Source organism: Lampetra planeri, chromosome 3 (assembly GCF_965212315.1).
Source record: "Lampetra planeri chromosome 3, kcLamPlan1.2.h2, whole genome shotgun sequence".
In the NCBI taxonomy this organism is placed as follows: domain Eukaryota; kingdom Metazoa; phylum Chordata; class Hyperoartia; order Petromyzontiformes; family Petromyzontidae; genus Lampetra; species Lampetra planeri.
In genome coordinates, this window is record NC_136109.1 from 7,033,254 (window position 1) to 7,052,010 (window position 18,757).

The 18,757-nt window shown below is 44.5% G+C and overlaps 1 non-coding gene and 1 pseudogene across 6 annotated transcripts in view; one reads left to right on the forward strand and one right to left on the reverse strand.

Annotated features, from left to right (window-relative positions):
• Nucleotides 1-528: 528 nt before the first annotated feature.
• Nucleotides 529-18,757, reverse strand: part of LOC144737285 (cytochrome P450 2C20 pseudogene) — a 37,816-nt pseudogene continuing 19,587 nt past the window's right edge. For 4 of the 5 annotated variants that reach the window (XR_013588933.1, XR_013588931.1, XR_013588932.1 and 1 more), the window contains one exon: nucleotides 529-9,599. The product of XR_013588933.1 is annotated as a cytochrome P450 2C20 pseudogene, transcript variant X4 (transcript). Of the gene's footprint in view, nucleotides 9,600-15,870; nucleotides 18,685-18,757 lie in introns of those variants that run through there. The other variant, XR_013588936.1, reaches the window with a different exon arrangement.
• TRNAM-CAU (transfer RNA methionine (anticodon CAU)) lies at nucleotides 10,144-10,216 on the forward strand. Its single transcript has one exon. It is a non-coding gene; the product is annotated as a tRNA-Met (tRNA).

Consider the following 18,757-nt stretch of genomic DNA (forward strand, 5'->3'; position numbering starts at 1 on the left):
CGCGTAGCAGGCATGGATAACCACGTACGCGCACACCCACACACAGCTCTGCACGGCACTCACCCAACACTGACCACTCACGTTAGGATCGCGCACCTGTGTTACACACGTCGTGAACGTGCGCGCACACACGCATACAGCTCCACACGCGATACCCACTCTTGCGCCGCTCTGCGCCGCGCTGGCCGCTCACATTACGATCGCGCACCTGGGGTACGCCGATTACGCACGCCGAGAGCTTACGCAAGTAACGAGCGCACGCAAGCGGGGCACACGCCGACACGACGACTCGTCCCCTCCCCCACTCGCGCGTGCACGTCAACACAAATATCGTACAAGGACGATTCTCCTCTCACACGGCTGCGTAGTCACGCCAACACACCAAAAGTGCTCTCCCCGGGCGTTAACGCACACACCTCCGTACCCGCACAATCGTACAGAGACCACGGCCTTTATGCGTACAACGACCACACACTCGCGAATGCAGTGCACGCTAATACCACGTTCCAAAAACACCCAACAACACGGTTTTGTTACTACGCTCGAGATTTTATTAGCCCTTGCTAACCAACCGAGCCACCCGTGTGTGTGTGCGGGACAGCAAGGCGCTTCTAACCCACACTCTGGTGCCGTGTAGCCCTATTCTATGCTGCGCTCTCTGCTAAACCGCTTTCCTACTCGTCCTTACCCCGAACTAACCCTCTCCTACGGATCCTACTCTCCGCTCTGAGGTGTTGTAAGGCGCGCAACACGATACCGTCTGTAGTCCTTGGTGACCTTGCGGCGCTCAGATCGTCCTGCAGACAATCTAGCGGCTCGCCCGATGACTCCTTCGTCGCTGACCCCGTGTCCAAACTCCAGAAGAAGAGAGTTCCCTACTGCCCCTGCGTTTTCTTTTAAACTATTCACATCAAAGGCTAGGCGCCCCCGTCCCGACCGCCTTGGTCTCTCGACCAATCCTGAGCCTAGGATTTCCCGCTCTTTTGCGATCCCGCCGGCCTTTGAACTTTCGACCAATCAGTCGTCCCGGGTCCTGATCCCAGCTATCTGCCTTGCTGACCCGTGTTTGTGTTTGTATGCGTTTCTAACTGCGGGGCTCTCTGAGCTCGCCGTGGTCGTGCGATCTCAAATCCGCCCACGGCGCCGCAGTGTTACTTGGCCTGGGAAGGGTCCTGTCCAATTCCCTGGCCCTGAGAAACCGTGGGGTAACCCCCCTAGGGGGCCCTCGGGTGAAAACTCAGGGTAGGTGACCCGACCACGAGGCCCTACGTGGGTGCGGGTGCGTGTTTATGTGGGGGGGGTGATGGGGGGCAGTGCGGCGGTGGAAGCCGGGCGGCTCCCTGGCTCGGCCGAGCGGCCCCGTCGCTGTGGCACCACAGTTTCGTGTTAACCTCTATCCACCTCAAAATGTGTTTCCTTTTCCAGTAGGCAAATGTCTTCTCTGTTTCCTCAGAATTCTTCTGCAGCACTAACTTTGAGTCTCCTTAATCTCACTTTTCATATGTATCGTCTCTATACTCTTTAAGAACTGGAATCCTGACAATTAGCTTTTAGCTTCTCCGCTGCTTCACCGCAATACCTTCACAGCTTTATCACGATACCTCTCGTGCAATGTACGGCTTCGATCAAGGGCAGCCTTACAAGCATGGGTGCGCAAGTTACCCAGCTAATGTGAGCATCACGGTTGGCCCTGGCTCCTCTGGATCTTGTTGGATCTGACCCTCATCTGCCATGCTCTGCACATTCTGGGCCCCTGGCAGTCTGGCCCACCTATGGGCTTCTTCTAGCATTTTGGGCCACTCCACTCCATCTGGTTGTTGTATGTGTCGGATTATGAAATTTTGATGAAAATAATAAAAATTTATAATTTTCCGAAAAATGCGCAAATCGCATTAATTATGTTAATGTGTGTATGAACATGCATAAATTATGATAGTGTGAGTAATTATATGCATAAATTATGATAATCACGGAGATAATCGTAGTAATTTATGCGAATGCTTGCGATTATGTTAATGTGTGCAGTTATGATAATTTGGCTCAGCTTCGTTTATCCAGAGTTGTCAATCAGGATAACACGATTATCATCGATTAAACGTTTACCGATTATCCTAGTGTGTGTTATGATATTTAAGGTCACCAGTTTCAGATCTCATCACAGGTTACAGTACTCAAGAACAAGACAGTTTTGCATGGACTTGGAAGGAACACTCGATATGCTTCTGTGATAACAATTTTATTCTAACAAGCACGTGACATTCTATCATGCAGGTCAAACATGCGTCAATAATTCATGAATAACTCAACTCTTATGCATTTGCGAGACTATGCATTAACTAATGTGAATGAATAACACTTATGCATTTGCGAGACTATGCATTTACTAAATTGAATAACTCAAAACTCTTATGCATTTGCGATATTGTGCATTTAACGAACTGAATGGCTAAAACCCTCCTAACAACCAGGCATCTCATTAGTTCGTTTTTGTATCGATCACAATCGGCGACTGGCCGAGTTTGAAACAAGCAGGACACACTTCATTTTGCGGTAATAAAAAGCACTTATTGTATCCCAGAGGCGAAAGTATATGTATATACTGGTGGGTGAGGGCGTGTGTGTGGGGGAGCGAATCTGGCTCTGTTTTAATTAATTCTTCGGCGAGACTGACAAAGAAACCGGTTTGACAAGATTTCTCTGTGTTTGCTTGAGTCTGTATGTGTGGAGCGATACGACCTCTCTGCTGTCTGTGCGAGCTGCAGCCGAGACTTTCTCCGCTGTGAGGTGAGCGGCGGTGCTCGTTCAGAAGACTTTGACTCTTTTTCTCCACGGCGGGATGACGAGTCGGTTTTGGTTGATGCTGGTCGATCTGGGTGTCGCTCGGTGTCGCTCGTTGGCGCTCATTGTCGCTCGGTGGCGCACGGTGGCGCACGGTGGCGCACGGTGGCGCACGGTGGCGCACGGTGGCGCACGGTGGCGCACGGTGGCGCACGGTGGCGCACGGTGGCGCACGGTGGCGCTCGCTTGGCGATCTCCGCCTTTCCTGCGGGTTGTTTGTTGGTCGTCACTCTGACGAGGAGCGATGCTTCGTTCGTGGCAGGGTGGACGTTGGCGTCTTTGTTGGCTTCACTCGCAGCTCTGCGACTCAGGGTAGCAATTCTTCTCAGGTGGTGCAGACCTCGGCTTGTAGCGGCACGTCGCTACCCCGCGAACCTCGTCATTCTGGATGACGAAAACTTCTTGACGATCTGTGGTGGAGTCGAAGCCCTGGCGACGAGATGGGCTCAGAGCCCTGGCGATCTGTGGTGGGGGCCCGTGGCCCGGATGATCTGTGGTGAGGGGGCCAGGGCCCCTGACGATCTGAGTTGAATGGATTTTTTCCCGGCTTATATTGAGAAAATCCACTCAGTCTTTCCGAGTTGTTCAAAGTCTGTCATAAAACCTTCCTGTGGGTGTGAACCATTTGCGTCCGTGTGTGTGTCCGTCTGTGTGTTTCGCGTGCGTGTTTGTCCGTGTGTTTATTAGCTTTGAAGACACAGCTGTGTGTCGTTCTGGAAGGGGGGGATGGGGGCCTCGTGACGGCGCCACCTAAGTTATTCATTAGCCAGACCGATGGTTCGCGTCGAGTTATATATATAAAAAAATATATTCGAATCCATGTTTTTGTTACTGAATAATATTTGTCGCGAAAACCTACGCGTTAAGCGAGCTTAATTATTCCCTCCCTCGCTCGGGGATCATATATTTTGTCTCACACAGCTTAAGTTGTTTTGGTTTGGAAGTTGAAATGCGACTTATTTCCATTATGCCCAAGTTATGCCGAAACCGTGTTCCCGATGTTTCATCGTGACCCGATCTCTCATGGAAATGTTACTTCCTTGCGTGTGCAATTTTTGCTGTCCGTGTTGTGGGGAGACAAAGACGGTTGTTTCCACGGTGGAAGCACCCGGCGCATGCGCTTATTTATTTATTTCCGAGAGCGTGTTAATTTCCTTTGAGCCCTTGCCCGGGAGTTTTATTGGTGTCATTTCCTCGCTTTTGTGCCTGCGTGTGGAGATCCTCTCGGAAAGACAAAGACGGTCGTGTTGCTCGCTTCCCATGGGGTGTTGTGTTTGGTTAATTTTGAGAGCCTTATTCGCCCTTAGCTCCTCTAGGATATTCACTTTAATTCCATACTTATTATTTGACTTCTTGTGATTATTTAGTCTGCTATCCCGGCTAGGAATTTTGTTTTGGACCCCCAAGCCATAATTATTCTTTGATGCTTCGGCCCGGCCGCGTAGAAATGATTTAAGGTAAATAATGTCCGTATTTAATTAACAATTGATGAATCGCGACTCAGGTATAGACTGTAGTCTGGTTTTCAATTGGAGTGAGGATGGATACTGTTTGCTTATTCTTCATGGCTAAGTTGCTAACTTTGTGTATCTAACATGGTTCAAAGACCCGTCTGTGCTTTTTGTCGTCAATGCTGTTTCTTTGTTAAGAATATAATTATCTCTTCCTCCGTAGTGAGGTGAGCTGTGAGGTTTTTTTAACGAAAGGGTGTCATTCTAACCCCCCCCCCGCCTGCAATTCTCCCCTCTCTTGTTCCTCTTGTGTGAAATTCGGGAAGTTTTTATGATCTTGATTACCCTCTTTCATGCCCTCTTTCCTTTGAAATGAGGTATGCGCGCATCTGTGGAAGTGTGGGGGCGTGTTCGTTCCACGTTGCCCCGTGTCTATTAAAAAACGATATTATCTATGTTGGCAGAATAATTCTTTAAAAAAAAATAATTTTAAAAATTAAAAAGGGGGGCATATACACAACATGGTCTCTTGCTCAGAATACAACTCACTCATATAACAATCTCTTGTGAGGCCATAAAGATCCTAATTGGACCTCCACAGCTCAGCCATCAATGTCTTCCTTTTTCAGAAATAAAGTTTGCGTATTTCTTAGCTCGCATTGTGCCTAATGCGGGCAAAGTATGTCACTATAATTGCCACTCGGAGTAGAGAGCATATCCGGCACATTCCACGATCTGAGCTAACCTCGAGTTTTCATTGTGAAGTAGCTATCACGTCAAGTTAGACTCCCGTCTCTGGTATTGTTTCCTTAATCAAATATATTTTCAAATAACAATGAACAATTAATTTCGAATTTTCCTCATCACCATTACAATAAGTTTTAAAATGTCTAATATGATTGTGGCAATTCATATTTAATCCTACTTTACACTAAATGATTTATTTCCATGACAGTGCCATGGCATTTTGTTGGGAAAATAAACATCGATCGATATCAATGCTGCAAGCTAAAAAAATTCTACCAAACACTCACATATATTCTACTACAAAATGTAAGTTGGTTTCTACTGTTAATCAACTAATGCAAAACATGTTGGGTTTCTCTATTCATTATAGTAATCGTGACTTTATCATAAATTATCCCAATGAAGACACCTACAGTGATGTATTCTTTTCTTTGGAGCAATCAAAACAAATTCTACCATTAGGTTAATCTTGTTCGTTTATACTGGCTTTTTAAGAGTAAACTAAGGATTTAACTAACAACCTTCAGTTTGAGACTGACAGTACTTACTGCACATTCTATGGTTATTTCAGTAAAGTCACATATAAAAAATAACAATAAAATAAAAACAATTAAGTGAATATTATTTTATTGTTATTTTTCTATCTACGTGACTTTACCGAAAGAACAATAGAATATGAAATCCTGCATTCACGAAAGTCTTAAGTCAAAATGGAGTACTTACTGCACTCATGAGACTGCAGCAATATACCAGTTCAGAGGTTGGCAACCTGTGGCTCTTTAGCCGCATGCGGCTCTTTAAGGACTGCTTCATGCCGTTATTGCGACTCTTGAAATACAGGTAGTCCCCGAGTTACGATGGAGATGCGTTACGACTCCATTGTAAGTCAAAAATATCGTAAGTCGAAGATGGCCTAGCCTACCCAGGAGTCTTAAAGAATGGTGATAATTTAGCAAAACAGAGCAATTTACAGTACGGTACTGTATAAACTATATACTGTATGTATTTATTAATTACAATACTGTATTGCACAGTAAAATGTAAAGTAAAAAAACAAGGTAAATTCTTAGCCTACCTATATGAACCGCAATTTAATAGAAAGTTGTTTTCAGGAAACAATCCTATCTGCTATCAAACCTTTTAACATGCGTACATCCCGGCAGCGTCCCAACGTACAGTATCGTACCTCGTACACTGCTGCGTTTGCCTGCCGCGTGAAATGAAAAATATTTAACAATTTTGTCGTATCGCTATCGCCATCGTAAGATCGAAATATCGTAAGTCGGGCCATCGTAAGTCGGGGACTACCTGTATTGAGTTTTTATACCGAATTCGAGAAAAAATGCTCTTCATGTTATTAGGCTCTCGTTTGATACATTCGATGGCATAATAAATACATTTGGTTTGAAGTGGAAGGGATATAAGGATCACGTCAACGAGAACATAGGAAGGTGATACCCCACAATGATCTTCAGAATTGCCTCTTACGTGTGGAAGTGAGGACACTATTTGTTACTGGAGGGCAACTAGCCATGCATGGCTCTTGCGAACTATCTAAGGAGGTAAAGACATTTATATTAAAAAATAACATAACAGTTGTTGCGTATCAGAATACAAGGGCGGTTCCAGCATGAACAAATCAGATAGATGTAATGGGAAACTTATACTGATTGCTTGGAAAATATAGTTCGACGTAATTTTGTATGGTTAAGAGTTAGACCACTTTATACTATGGAGCCTGATGAGATTTTTTTTTATAAAGGTAACTCTTCATATGCAAATTTAAATACTGTTCATCAGGAATACATTTCTCAATGTAATTATTATAAGTAAAGTCCAGTCTCCAACTCTTATGCTCTTTATTTCTCTTCCCTCTCTATAATATCTGATATTAAGAACACCCATTGCCTAAAACATCGTTTATAAGGTTTCCGGTTAGGCAGAGTTATTAACGATGTGATTTTTTTTTCTCTATGGGACCTTTTAGCCACTATCCAAAATGTTTTTGCCAGTATCATATTGAGTTATTTACTTATTTGTGCCTGTGCATCATTGCTCACATGGTATTACCAAAAAGTGTGTGACAAGTTTGTAAGATACGAATAAACACCAGTGTTGCATTTTGTATAAGGCAATAACAATGACATATATACTTGTGTTTGAGCATTTGATTGTGGATTTATTTTTGCGTTATTTTGTGGTTGTCATGTGCATTTGTTGATGTGTTTTAGTGGTAATAGTTGTTTATAGTCCTGGTTGTTTGAGCGGTTGTTTTCTGTGGTTGTAATTGAGTGGCTGCTTGGCATGTGTTTGTTTTTTAAACCCAGAGGAAGGATTGACCAATGTTACGCATTGTTTTCTACTATCAAAGTAATTTAGACACCAACCTACTGCTACTTAAATAAGTCCAAAATCACTAACTTGGTTTACAGGATGTGGTGATCAATTGTATCAATGCCTTATCCAAGCCTATGAAGACAACTGAGTCGTTAGTTGTTTCTATTGCAATGGTGTCTATATATGTGTTCTAATGCATTTACTGCATGCATAAAATGCTTGAAAAAAGTCACAATGTAATTGTCACCAGACATTTCACTGCCACCTATAAATAGACTATGAAAAGGGGAGCATTGTCTCATTATCTATTTCTACGTTTATGTACTCGGGCCCCGGGTGACTTGTGAAAGAATGTATGAAATGAAGGTTAACTTATTTTTGGGCAAATTCGCTGATGTTTGTAGAAAACTATCATGTCTATCTATAAACTAACGTAACATATGATTAAACGATTTACTAGATAAAGTTAAATTGATTCACTTATTGTTGTACAACAGATTTATACCATTTTTTTCACCAATCGTGATGTATTGTTTTTTTTAACACAACCTATTTCCAATGCGTGCATGTGTGCTTGGACATTATAGACTCAAACCAGCACACACACTATAGCACTCTTTAAACTATGTTCAATTACGGAGATGAAGCCCCAATTTGTAAGATTTTGGAGCCTTGGTGATCTGTACTATATAATCCAGGGTTGGTGGAGAGACCAGATCAGGCCAGATAAACTCAAAATGCTGCAAAAGAGATGCAAAAAAAAGGAAGAGCTCCATCTTTGCTAAGTTTTCCCCCAGGCAGACACGGGGACCAGCAGAGAAGGGCAGGAAGGCATCTGACTTTACAAACTTGCCATCCTCATCAAGGAAGTTTTCTGGACTGAATTCGTATGGGGTTTTCCAATGATTTTCATCACTCAGAACCGATTTCATATTCACCATTATGATCGTCCCTTTTGGAATCGAGTACTGGCGTAACTTGACGTCTGTGGTAGTGGCATGCGGAGCCGCGAATGGAACAATGTTACTGAAGCGCTGTATCTCATGGATCACAGCATCCAGGTAGGGCAGACTGTGTCTGTCCTCCATGCATGGTAGTCGATCTGATCCCACAATCTTGTCAATCTCCTCATGGCACTGGGCTTGTATTTCAGGGTGCATCATCATGTAGAGAAGACCCCAGCGTAATGTGGTGGAGGTCGTCTCTGCGCCAGCAGTGAAAAGGTCCAACGTCAACATGATGAGACTCTGTTCTGAGAAGCTGCTGTTGGGATTGTCCTCTTTCTCCAATTGAGACAAGTAGGTGTCAATCAGGCACATTGGCTTGAGGGGATCTCTTGTTGCATGGCGTTCAGATATTATATCACGAATAAACTGTTTAGATTTTGCCATGTTTTTGAATATTCTCTGCTGCGGTCCAGGAAAGTCCATCAAGAAGGGAAAGAAGTTGCATAAAGTTCCCAGCAGCCCTGATTGGAGCTGAAGATTGTTTTCAATGAGGTGCAAAAAATCCTGGAACTGCTTATCACTGTATTCATACCGTTTCCCTTTCACCATGGAACAAATTATGTTTCCCACAGCACTGTTTAAGTTATAGTGAGGGTCAAATGCCGATCCTTTCTGTTTAAATGCCTCAATTAAAAAGCCAACCTCTGCCTGAATGGTTTGTTCTATGGATGACTTACCAAGTCCAAAATTCCGCAATGTTGACAGAGTGAACCTACGATGTTGCATCCAATATTTTCCATATGGAGCAAAAATAATGCCTAGGCCTCCGTTGACTTTTTTAAGGAGGGGGGTGTTTGGCCGGTCTGCAAACTCATGCCCTTGATGCACTAGGACCTCTTTTACTGCCTGGTAGCCACTCACAAACACCATGGAAATCTTGCCCACCATTACGCTGCACACCTCTCCATACTGTTTCGTAACTTCCTCTATGGCAACATCGGGCTTCTTAAACAGAGGCACATTCCCTATAAATGGTATCACTTTTGGGCCAGGAGGAAAGTCCAATGGGCGTTTAGTTGCCTTTACCTCCTGGAGTATAGCCCTAAGAACCAGGAAAATTATGCAAAATATGGCCAGGCTGATCAGTGCCTGGTGCCCCAAGAAAGAGCTCCATTCCTGAGCAGCAGCAGTTGTGTCCAGAAGTTGGCCCATACTGTACTGCAGGTTGTGCGATGTAGTAAGATGAGTACTTGTCTTGATTTTTGATGAGGACAGTGTTCTGCACACACATTCACACACATGCCAAGTGGTATTATTATATGATTTCCTGAACATTGCATTTATCACATGGGGCCTTAAAACAATAAACTGACAGACCAGTCTATGATTAGATACGGGCAGTCCCAACTAACAAACTGGTTCCGTTCCTGAGACCTGTCCATAAGTCGCACGGAACGCAATATACTGTATTTAAATGTCCATACAGTCAGTTATAAAACTGTGTTACGGTTTAACAAAAAAGGGAATCATTATACAGGTAGGAACAACAGTTCCACACTGCCCACAAGGGATTATTTGTCTGTCTGTCGTGCATAGCCACGCCCTCGATTTGTAATTCAAAGAGCGCTTCGGGAGGGCTCAGCACCACATGACGCACCGCCCACGCAGCTTTCGCCGCGTGACACGGATCGCAGGAATGCGCTGTCCAACCAAGTTTCTTCCAGCCCACTCCGAAGGAACGTGTTTGTTGTGCCTCTTTATACCTTCCAATTGAATGTCAATATTTGAGATATTCCAATTAGAACAAAACTTATAAAATATCAGCCTCATAAGCGCAGAAGGTAGCGCGTCAGTCTCATAATCTGAAGATCGTGAGTTCGATCCTCACATGGGGCAAAGTATTTTTTTCTTGGCATAAAATGTACATTTAGATATTAATTCCAACTTCAAATTATGCGTTAGGAATTGATATGCTTTTTGTACATAAAATACATGGCATTAACTACCTATCTTATTGTTGTGCCTCTTTATACCTTCCAATTGAATCCCAATATTTGAGATATCGCAATTAGAACAAAACTGATCAAACATCAGCCTCATTAGAGTAGTCGGTAGTGCCTTAGTTTCAGCGTCATGACCACAGTGTGGCGCGTCAGTCTCATGATCTGAATGTCGTGAAGTTCGATCCTCACATGGGGTCAAAGGGAGCAAATTTTTGGCATAAAATTTACATTTAGATAATAATTCCAAATTCAAATGATGCGTGTGGAATTGATCCGCTTTTTGTGCATAACATACGTTTCATCAAATACATATCCTCTTATATAGGTAGGAACAACAGTTCCACACTGCCCACCAGGGATTATTTGTCTGTCTGTCGTGCATAGCCACGCCCTCGATTTGTAATTCATAAAGTGCTTCGGGCGGGCTCAACACCACGTGACGCACTGCCCCACGCAGCTTGCGCCGCGTGACACGGATCGCACGAATGTGCTGTCCAACCAAGTTCCTACCAGCCCACTCCGAAGGAACGTGTTTAACTCATCAATGAGAAGAAATACTGTGCATTTGCATGTGTAGTGCTTCAATAAAGACATACACACCACGTGAGTTGAGGCGAGTCTTTTATTAACACTTCCCTTACGGGACGGGTTCTATAATTGGTGTAAACGTAACTACCCCTATGTAACATGGCTTCACAGTCTCACGTCCCAGTCCCTGACGTCCACACTTATATACACTCCTTAGCCTCGGCATTTCTCCCACTTTAGTAAAAAAAATTCTAGCAGTGATTTTCACACCTGATGATGATTGCTTGTGTTGCAATCGAAACGTCGTGATTTAATTTACTTTTTTCTATTGTATCTCTTATTTTTATTTATTTTATTTAATTTTTTACCTACGAGACTTTACCGAATGAAACAAAGAGTATGGATCCTTGCATTCACGAAAACTTCTAGAATAAAGTAAAGTAACATGAAATGAAGAAAAAAATAGTTTTATTTCCATTTGAGTCCTGATGTTGGCTTGCTTGTCGGAAAAGGCGTAATGAGACCCCCATATTGTGCACACACACGGTGGCACGCTCGAGCACGGACACACACACAACAATGACGATTCCTGTCCGTATAGCCTTAACAGACTGTTGGGACAAGTGCTGTTAGCGAGTAGCACCAATGAAGACTGACACGGCACACGAGGGGGTGCATTTCCAGCACCACGCCCTTTGACTCCCCAGTAGTGATATTTACACACAAAACCAGGTACTCATTTGAGGCTGAGTCGACCTAGGGAAGGCCCAGTACCCATTTAGGTAATCGTCACTGGTATTGATCGTGATAAGGAATCGAACTTGGGTTACCTAGTTCGTAGCACAGCACGCTAACCATTGCATTACCGCTCCACACACACGAGCGTGTGCACGCGCACACTAACTTTTACGAGATGTTCAGAGTTGTTGATGAACAACGAGGTCCTACCGATGTAGGGCTGTATTTATTTTGTTACGTGTTGTGCTATTTTGTACGTGGCAGAGCCTATTGTACTAACTATGGGTCTTAATGTGACATCAAGTTTGTTAATTTTTGGTAGCCTATATAGTCTTGGTGGTTTTGATTCACAAACCTGATGTACCAATAAGACCCATAGTTAATACAATAGGCTCTGCCACATACAAATTAGCACAATACGTAACAAAACCAATACAGCCCTACATAGGTAGGACCTCTTCGTTAATCAAAAACTCTGAACATCTCGTTAATATAATTAAAGATATTAAGCTTAACCCTAATGATATGCTCGTAAGTTTTGATGTGACCTCTCTGTTTACGAGGGTTCCGGTCAACGAGTCAATTAAATTACTCGACACTCTGGTAACGAACCAAGGTTTAGCCAAAGATATCGCAAGACTAGCTGAACACTGTCTAAAGAACACTTCTTGTGGCAAGGTGACTCATATAAACAAATGTAAGGAGCAGCAATGGGCTTTCCTTTGACTCCTGTGATATCGAATTTGTACATGGAAGATTTTGAAACAAAAGCAATAACTTCAAGCACACTAAAACCATCTGCTTGGTTTAGATATGTGGGTGACATCATTGGTGGTCTGGCCACACGGCAAAGATACACTGAACGCATTTCTAAATCATCTCAACTCGCAAAACCCAGCCATCCAGTTCACCATGGAAGTGGAAGCTGACAGAACTCTAACATTTCTCGATATTCTGCTCGGACGGGGTCGAAATGGTAAAATAACACTGTTTACCAAAAGAAAACGCATACTGATACCTATCTGAATGCAGAGTCACACCATCACCCCGCACAGAAATCTGCTCTTATCAAGACGCTCATTCATCGAGCTAAGAAAGTGTCAGATGGTGACAGTCTGAGAAATGAAATTCAACATGTTAAAGAAGCGCTGCAAATGAACGGTTACAATGATGCACACATCAACAGGGCATTGAATACCAAAACCAAATCAAATAACAAGAGCATTGAAACTGCCCAAGTAATTAAAACGATCAAAATACCGTACATCATGAGACCTCCTTTGCCAGTAGCAAAATATAGTAATAGTTTTTAACCCTTTTAACTGGCAACAATACTGACACCTTTATACACCAAGTGAGACAAGGCTCTAAGAAAAGCTGTCTCGGGTGTGGACCAATCAATTTCAAGAACAGTGCATTCATTATCAGAGTTGTCTTTTTGTTTGCATTTTGACCGCAAGTGTTGTGGTTAATGCAAACATGATCCCTTGTATAAAGGTGTCAGTTTTGTTGCCAGTTAAAAGGGTAAAAAAACTATTACTATATCTTGCTACTGGCAAAGGGGGTCTCATGATGTACGGTATTTGGATCGATTTAATTACTTGGGCAGTTTCAATGCTCTTGTTATTTGATTTGGTTTTGGTATTCAATGCCCTGTTGATGTGTGCATCATTGTAACCGTGCATTTGCAGCGCTTCTTTAACATGTTGAATTTCATTTCTCAGACTGTCACCATCTGACACTTTCTTAGCTCGATGAATGAGCATCTTGATAAGAGCAGATTTCTGTGCGGAGTGATGGTGTACATTGTGAGAGTAACTGATCAACTAGCCAGATGTTTGGAAAAAGAAAACATCCGAGGCAGATTTGGCACAGTACATAAAATACAGAAATTAATATCTGCTACAAAAGATGTATTACCGAAGCTATCAACAGAAGGCGTGTACAGGATTAACTGCACGTGTGGTAAATGTTATGTTGGGCAAAGAAGACGACTGTTTAGCACAAGACTGAAAGAATATCTGAGAAATATTACATTATCCCAAATACAACTGTCAGCAGTAGCAGAACACGCGTGCCAACACGGACACTCAATTGATTTTGATAATGTTGAAGTTTTGTGCAAAACTAGCTACTACTGGCCAAGACTAATGAGATAATCTATCGAAATTGAAAGAAATGAAAATAATCTACATCATGGGATCTCCTTTGCCAGTACCAAAATATGATAACAGGTTTTTCTCCTTTTTTCTGGCAAGAAAACAGCTGTTAAGATGTTAAAACACCAAACTGAAACCTTTCACGAGGAATCATATCTGCATTAACCACAATGCTTGTGGTCAGAATACAAACAAAAAACATACTATATTCTTAGGTTTTTTCGGTAAAGTCACGTAGGTAAAAAATTAAAATTACAAACTGAGTAATCATTGGAAAGATGTGATTAACCATGCAAAAAATATTTAACTACACTTATTTGGACCATCTTATTTGACAGACAACTATTACAGGTTATTGATAGACAGCCAGTTTTGTTTTACCAGGTTTAGTTTTTTATTTTTTTACACTTTTGTTATGTAGGCTAGGCATAGTCACAAACCGCACCTCTCCATAACAAAGGCTCAGTCTTTTGTTATGCAGTCTATTCTTAGTCTTAAGCCTCACCTTACCAAATTAATAAAAAGTGTGCAGTACTTGGCCCTTCCCTTCTTCAACCATTATATATACGGAGTGGTAGCTCTTGTAATCTCTCATTTACTTGATACAGCTGTCGTGGCTGTGACGGTTCCACCTGAAGACGGAAGCTTGTGTTGCCTCCGAAACGTCGTGATTTTTATTTTATTTTACTTTTATTAATTTTAAATTTTTACCTACGTGACTTTACCGAAAAAACCTAAGAATATGAATCCTTGCAGTCACGAAAGCTTCAAATCTAGAAAAAAAAACATACTCTGATAATAGTATGCCTTTTGGCGTCCTCTGGTCTAACACCGTTTGAGACGAGGCTCGAAAGAAAGCTGTCTCTGGTATGGATCAATCCGTTTCAAGGACAATACATATATTATCAGAGTGTTTTTTTTGCATTTTGACCACAAGCATTGTGATTAATGCAGAGAGTTTGGTGTTTAAAAATCTTAACACCTGTTTTGTTGCCAGAAAAAAGAGGAAAAAACCTATTATCAAATAAAAATAACTTTAACCTTTCGAATAGCTACCGCCTTAGTGCTGCGTGGAAGTGAATCATAAAATAAAAAAAATATTTAAATGCATGCTTACAAAGGGCAGTGTACTTCAATAGTGATTGACGTTGGTAATCCCTAACACAATAGACAGGAAGGACTTGTTAAAATGGCTCGCATAATGTACATGCATAATGTGCGTTGCCTCATTAACCCCCCCCCCCCCCCACATTGTGCAAGAGCACAGAAGAGTGGTCACCACATCATCGCCTCTATATAAGGAACGAAACAGTAAGACTTCTCCACAAATCTGGATGTAGCCTGATGAAGCTAGTTGTAATTACTGGCGAAACGTCGTACTCAGATTGTAAATGTTGTGGCGTGGCTCTCCAACACACCGGTGTGCTGTACTAGTGACGAATTGGCATGTTCTGTTTAAGTGACAACCCTTACTAGTTGGCTGTGTCGGGTGGTGGCGGGTTTTAACGACACACTTACGTGATCTAACCCAAAAACCTCTATTATGGATGATATTGGTTGCGAAAGCCTACGTGTTAAACAGTTATTGGTATTATTAATGCATTATTGTAGTTTTGTATTTGATATAGAAGCTGGTATTATAGTAATTACAATACTCTCGGAACTATTATAGCAGGTAAAAGTCTTATTCTAGATTTGAGTAAACGTCTAATTGTGCGGCTCACAATCAGAATGTTGCGAGTTCATATCCTTGCTGGAGGTTGACTCGACTAATTTTCCCCTGGTGTCGATAAAGTATTTACAACTTTGTGGGGGCTACAACAGTGATTGTCATGGATAGACTCGCCCCGCTATAAGAATATTACCCATTTTCCATCAGGTAGGTAATTCCACTAACTTGCACTGAATTTTGATTTAAAGCTTTCGTGACTGCAGGGATTCATCTTCTTGGTTACCTGCTATAATAGTTCCGAGAGTATTGTAATTACTACGTGACTTTACCGAAAGAACCAAGAAGATAACTTGCACTGATCAACGAGGTAACGTATGGTAACAAACAAGTTCTGCTCACACTCGCAAAAGGTAGCCACTGGTACCTCCACGCCTCGCCAATGTACCTTACCTCTGTCATATGCAATTGTTTCAACGCAGACGGTGCCCAACTTGCAAGGTACTGTCTGGATTTCCTTAAAGTGACAACCGTTTGGCCTGCCCACTGTATATTTGCACTTTAGACTGTTCAAAGGCGCATCGTAAAAAAAAAATCTGTAATCTCAGTGCACTGCTGTTAGCTAGAAATCACCACTCAGTAAATCACTGTTGATGTATGCAAGGGTCTGGGACCGGTTCAGATATCACTTTCCCCACTGATATGAGTAATGGTTCACAATCAAAGGCCTGTCGTCACGTTCACAGTGCAGTGCATTAACCACTGTGCCACAATTCTCCCCGAACTCATGAGGTCGATTGGATAATCCAACGACTTTCTAATTGTAGGTCACATTTTTATTGTCTTGTTTTTTTGCTTTGCTGTGCTTCAGGTATGAATAGTCATTGGACCTTTTGACTCTTTCGAGATGACTCATTCAAAAACAACATGCTAGCTACTGCAGTGGTGTGGCCAACACTAGTGCTAATGAAACAGAGGTGGCTTTGCACACTGCGCAATGCATATTATAACCATATTTGAGTAGATTTGTCAATTTAAAAACAACGTAACAGCCTTTGCAGCCATGTACAGACCAGTGTATTCTAACATTTTCAAATAACAATGAAGGTTGGTTGGTAAATATGTAAACTTGATAGTTTACCATTAGAAGTAGATGATATTCTTACACTATTGTAGAGGTGTTACGGAGGGGGTGTTATAGAGTTGATACGGATGGGAAACAAACACACTGGGCGTGGCTATGTCTGTACGCGAGCAGGTGCTTACATCGACGTCCGCGCCGTTTAGCCTGGGGGGCTAATACGGCGCTGGGATCCCCCACGGCCCCACCCCTCAGGGGGGAATTGCTATATAAGGCGGTGAGCCAGAGGGCTCGGGGTTGAGTGTTCAGCTTTAACCAGAGAAGCAAGAAGACCTGCTAGATAAGCCCTGGGACTCCCTTGGATCGCTGTCCTTCTCAGGACCGACCAAGGCCAGCCAGTGGCGTGGCCCCAAGAGCCCAGAGCCGATGCTCTTGTAAGAGCCGGTCTGGGAACTCTGGGTGCCGTAATCCCAGCTTAACCAGGGCTGGGTTAGCTAGCCTCCCCTAGCCTGATAGTGGAGGACCTAGAAATAGGCTAGCTGTAACATAGGTTGTCGATCTCCCAGTTAGACGGGTGGAGGGGCCGATACCCCTCCGAGTGTTGTATATTTCGGCCTGTAGATACAACTGTGTTGAATAAATAAGTGTGCCTCCGACTACGTCGTCCAAGCCTCCTTGAACCACACTACATCTGGCGTCAGAAGTGGTCTTCTAAAAGGATGGACACGAGACGAACGGCTCGTACCAGGGAACCGGGGGCGGAGGAAACCACGGCCGACTTTGAGCCCGAGATGGCTGAAGGCGACTCCGAGCAGCCAGGGCCAAGTCCACCCACACCGCAACGTCAGGACGGATGGGGGCCGTCGGCTGACGGACTGCGGCTGGCTCATTCACGACTGGCGGAACTACTTTACGCAGCAGCCGCCACATTGGAAGAAATTACTCGACTGGGGCTGGAGGAGCTGCACGGAGCGATGACAGCCGACATGCAGCGCCGGTTCCCGCCATTTCCACGGGGCCCGAATTCGAATTTTCCGCCATGGGTACAGTGAATGCTGAGGGCGGGGCCGGGCTACGTCACGTGACCGACGTTCGGCAAACAGAAGCCGCCACGTCGTCAGGAGCGGCCAGCGCGTCACCAACAGAGAGACCGCCGATGCCACACGCCCTTCCCGCCAAAACCGTACGGAGTGACGGGAACGACAGAGAGCGATCCTCGACTGCGGTCGCCGCGTTACAACAGCACTTACCACCTCTCAAGGAGTTCGTGGGCGAAGACGGTACCTGGGGTGGCTTCCAAAGACGCTTTCTCGCTCACCAAGAGATGGCACAATGGACGGATGACGAAGCACTCCGCGCGCTGCCGGCGATGCTCGACAGTGATGCCCTCGCTACCCTCACCTCGGCACCGAGAGCGAAGCGCGCCACGCTGCAGATGGCGCTGCAACTCCTGGCTGCAGTCTATGGACCACCTTCGGACTGCAGGCAGCTGTTCTACGATCGCCAGCGGGGCGCCAAGGAGTCCCCCCTGGCGTACCGTACAGCTCTCCTGGCCCTGGCAAAAACGGCTTTCCCGCGGATGGATGAGGAAGGGGTGGACGCCATGGTGACGGAGAAAATCCTGCTGTTGGCGGACGAGTTGGACATTGTCGTCTTGGCGCAAGACGACACGGAGATGTGTTCCCTGCGGGCCGCGCGACACATCCACGCGAAATTGCTGTCCCAGCGTCGCAAGGCCAGCAAGGCGGCGGCCAGCCATACCGTGGCTGCAACCACCCTCCCATCGGAAGAAATCTGCGCCGTCGATCGCCCGACGGAGTGGAGATCCGGAGTACGACCAGCTCGGGACGGACCGAGCCGCCAGGATCAGCCCATATCATCTGGAGCACTCACGCGCTGCTACAATTGTGGCCTCCGGGGCCATGTGGCTTCAGGATGCCGGGCTCCTCGACAGCGCGGGGCGACGCCTCAGCAGGACGTCGCGCCTCTACCCAAGCTTCACCAGCAAACTCCGGCGAGTCGTGGCACCCCACATGTTTGGCCTACGCACACACCTGTCACACACTCACGCACCACAACGGACGGGGGTCGTAAATTGCCTGTCGTCGCGCCGAAACGTGCCACTGTGGGGAGTGCATTCCAACCGGGCCAGTGGTCCGAGTTGGCCCATCGCGTTGTTGCCGCGTCGTCGGGATCGTCGGTCGTTGTGGGGCATATTGACGGGGTTGAGGTGCGGATCCTAGTTGATACGGGAGCATC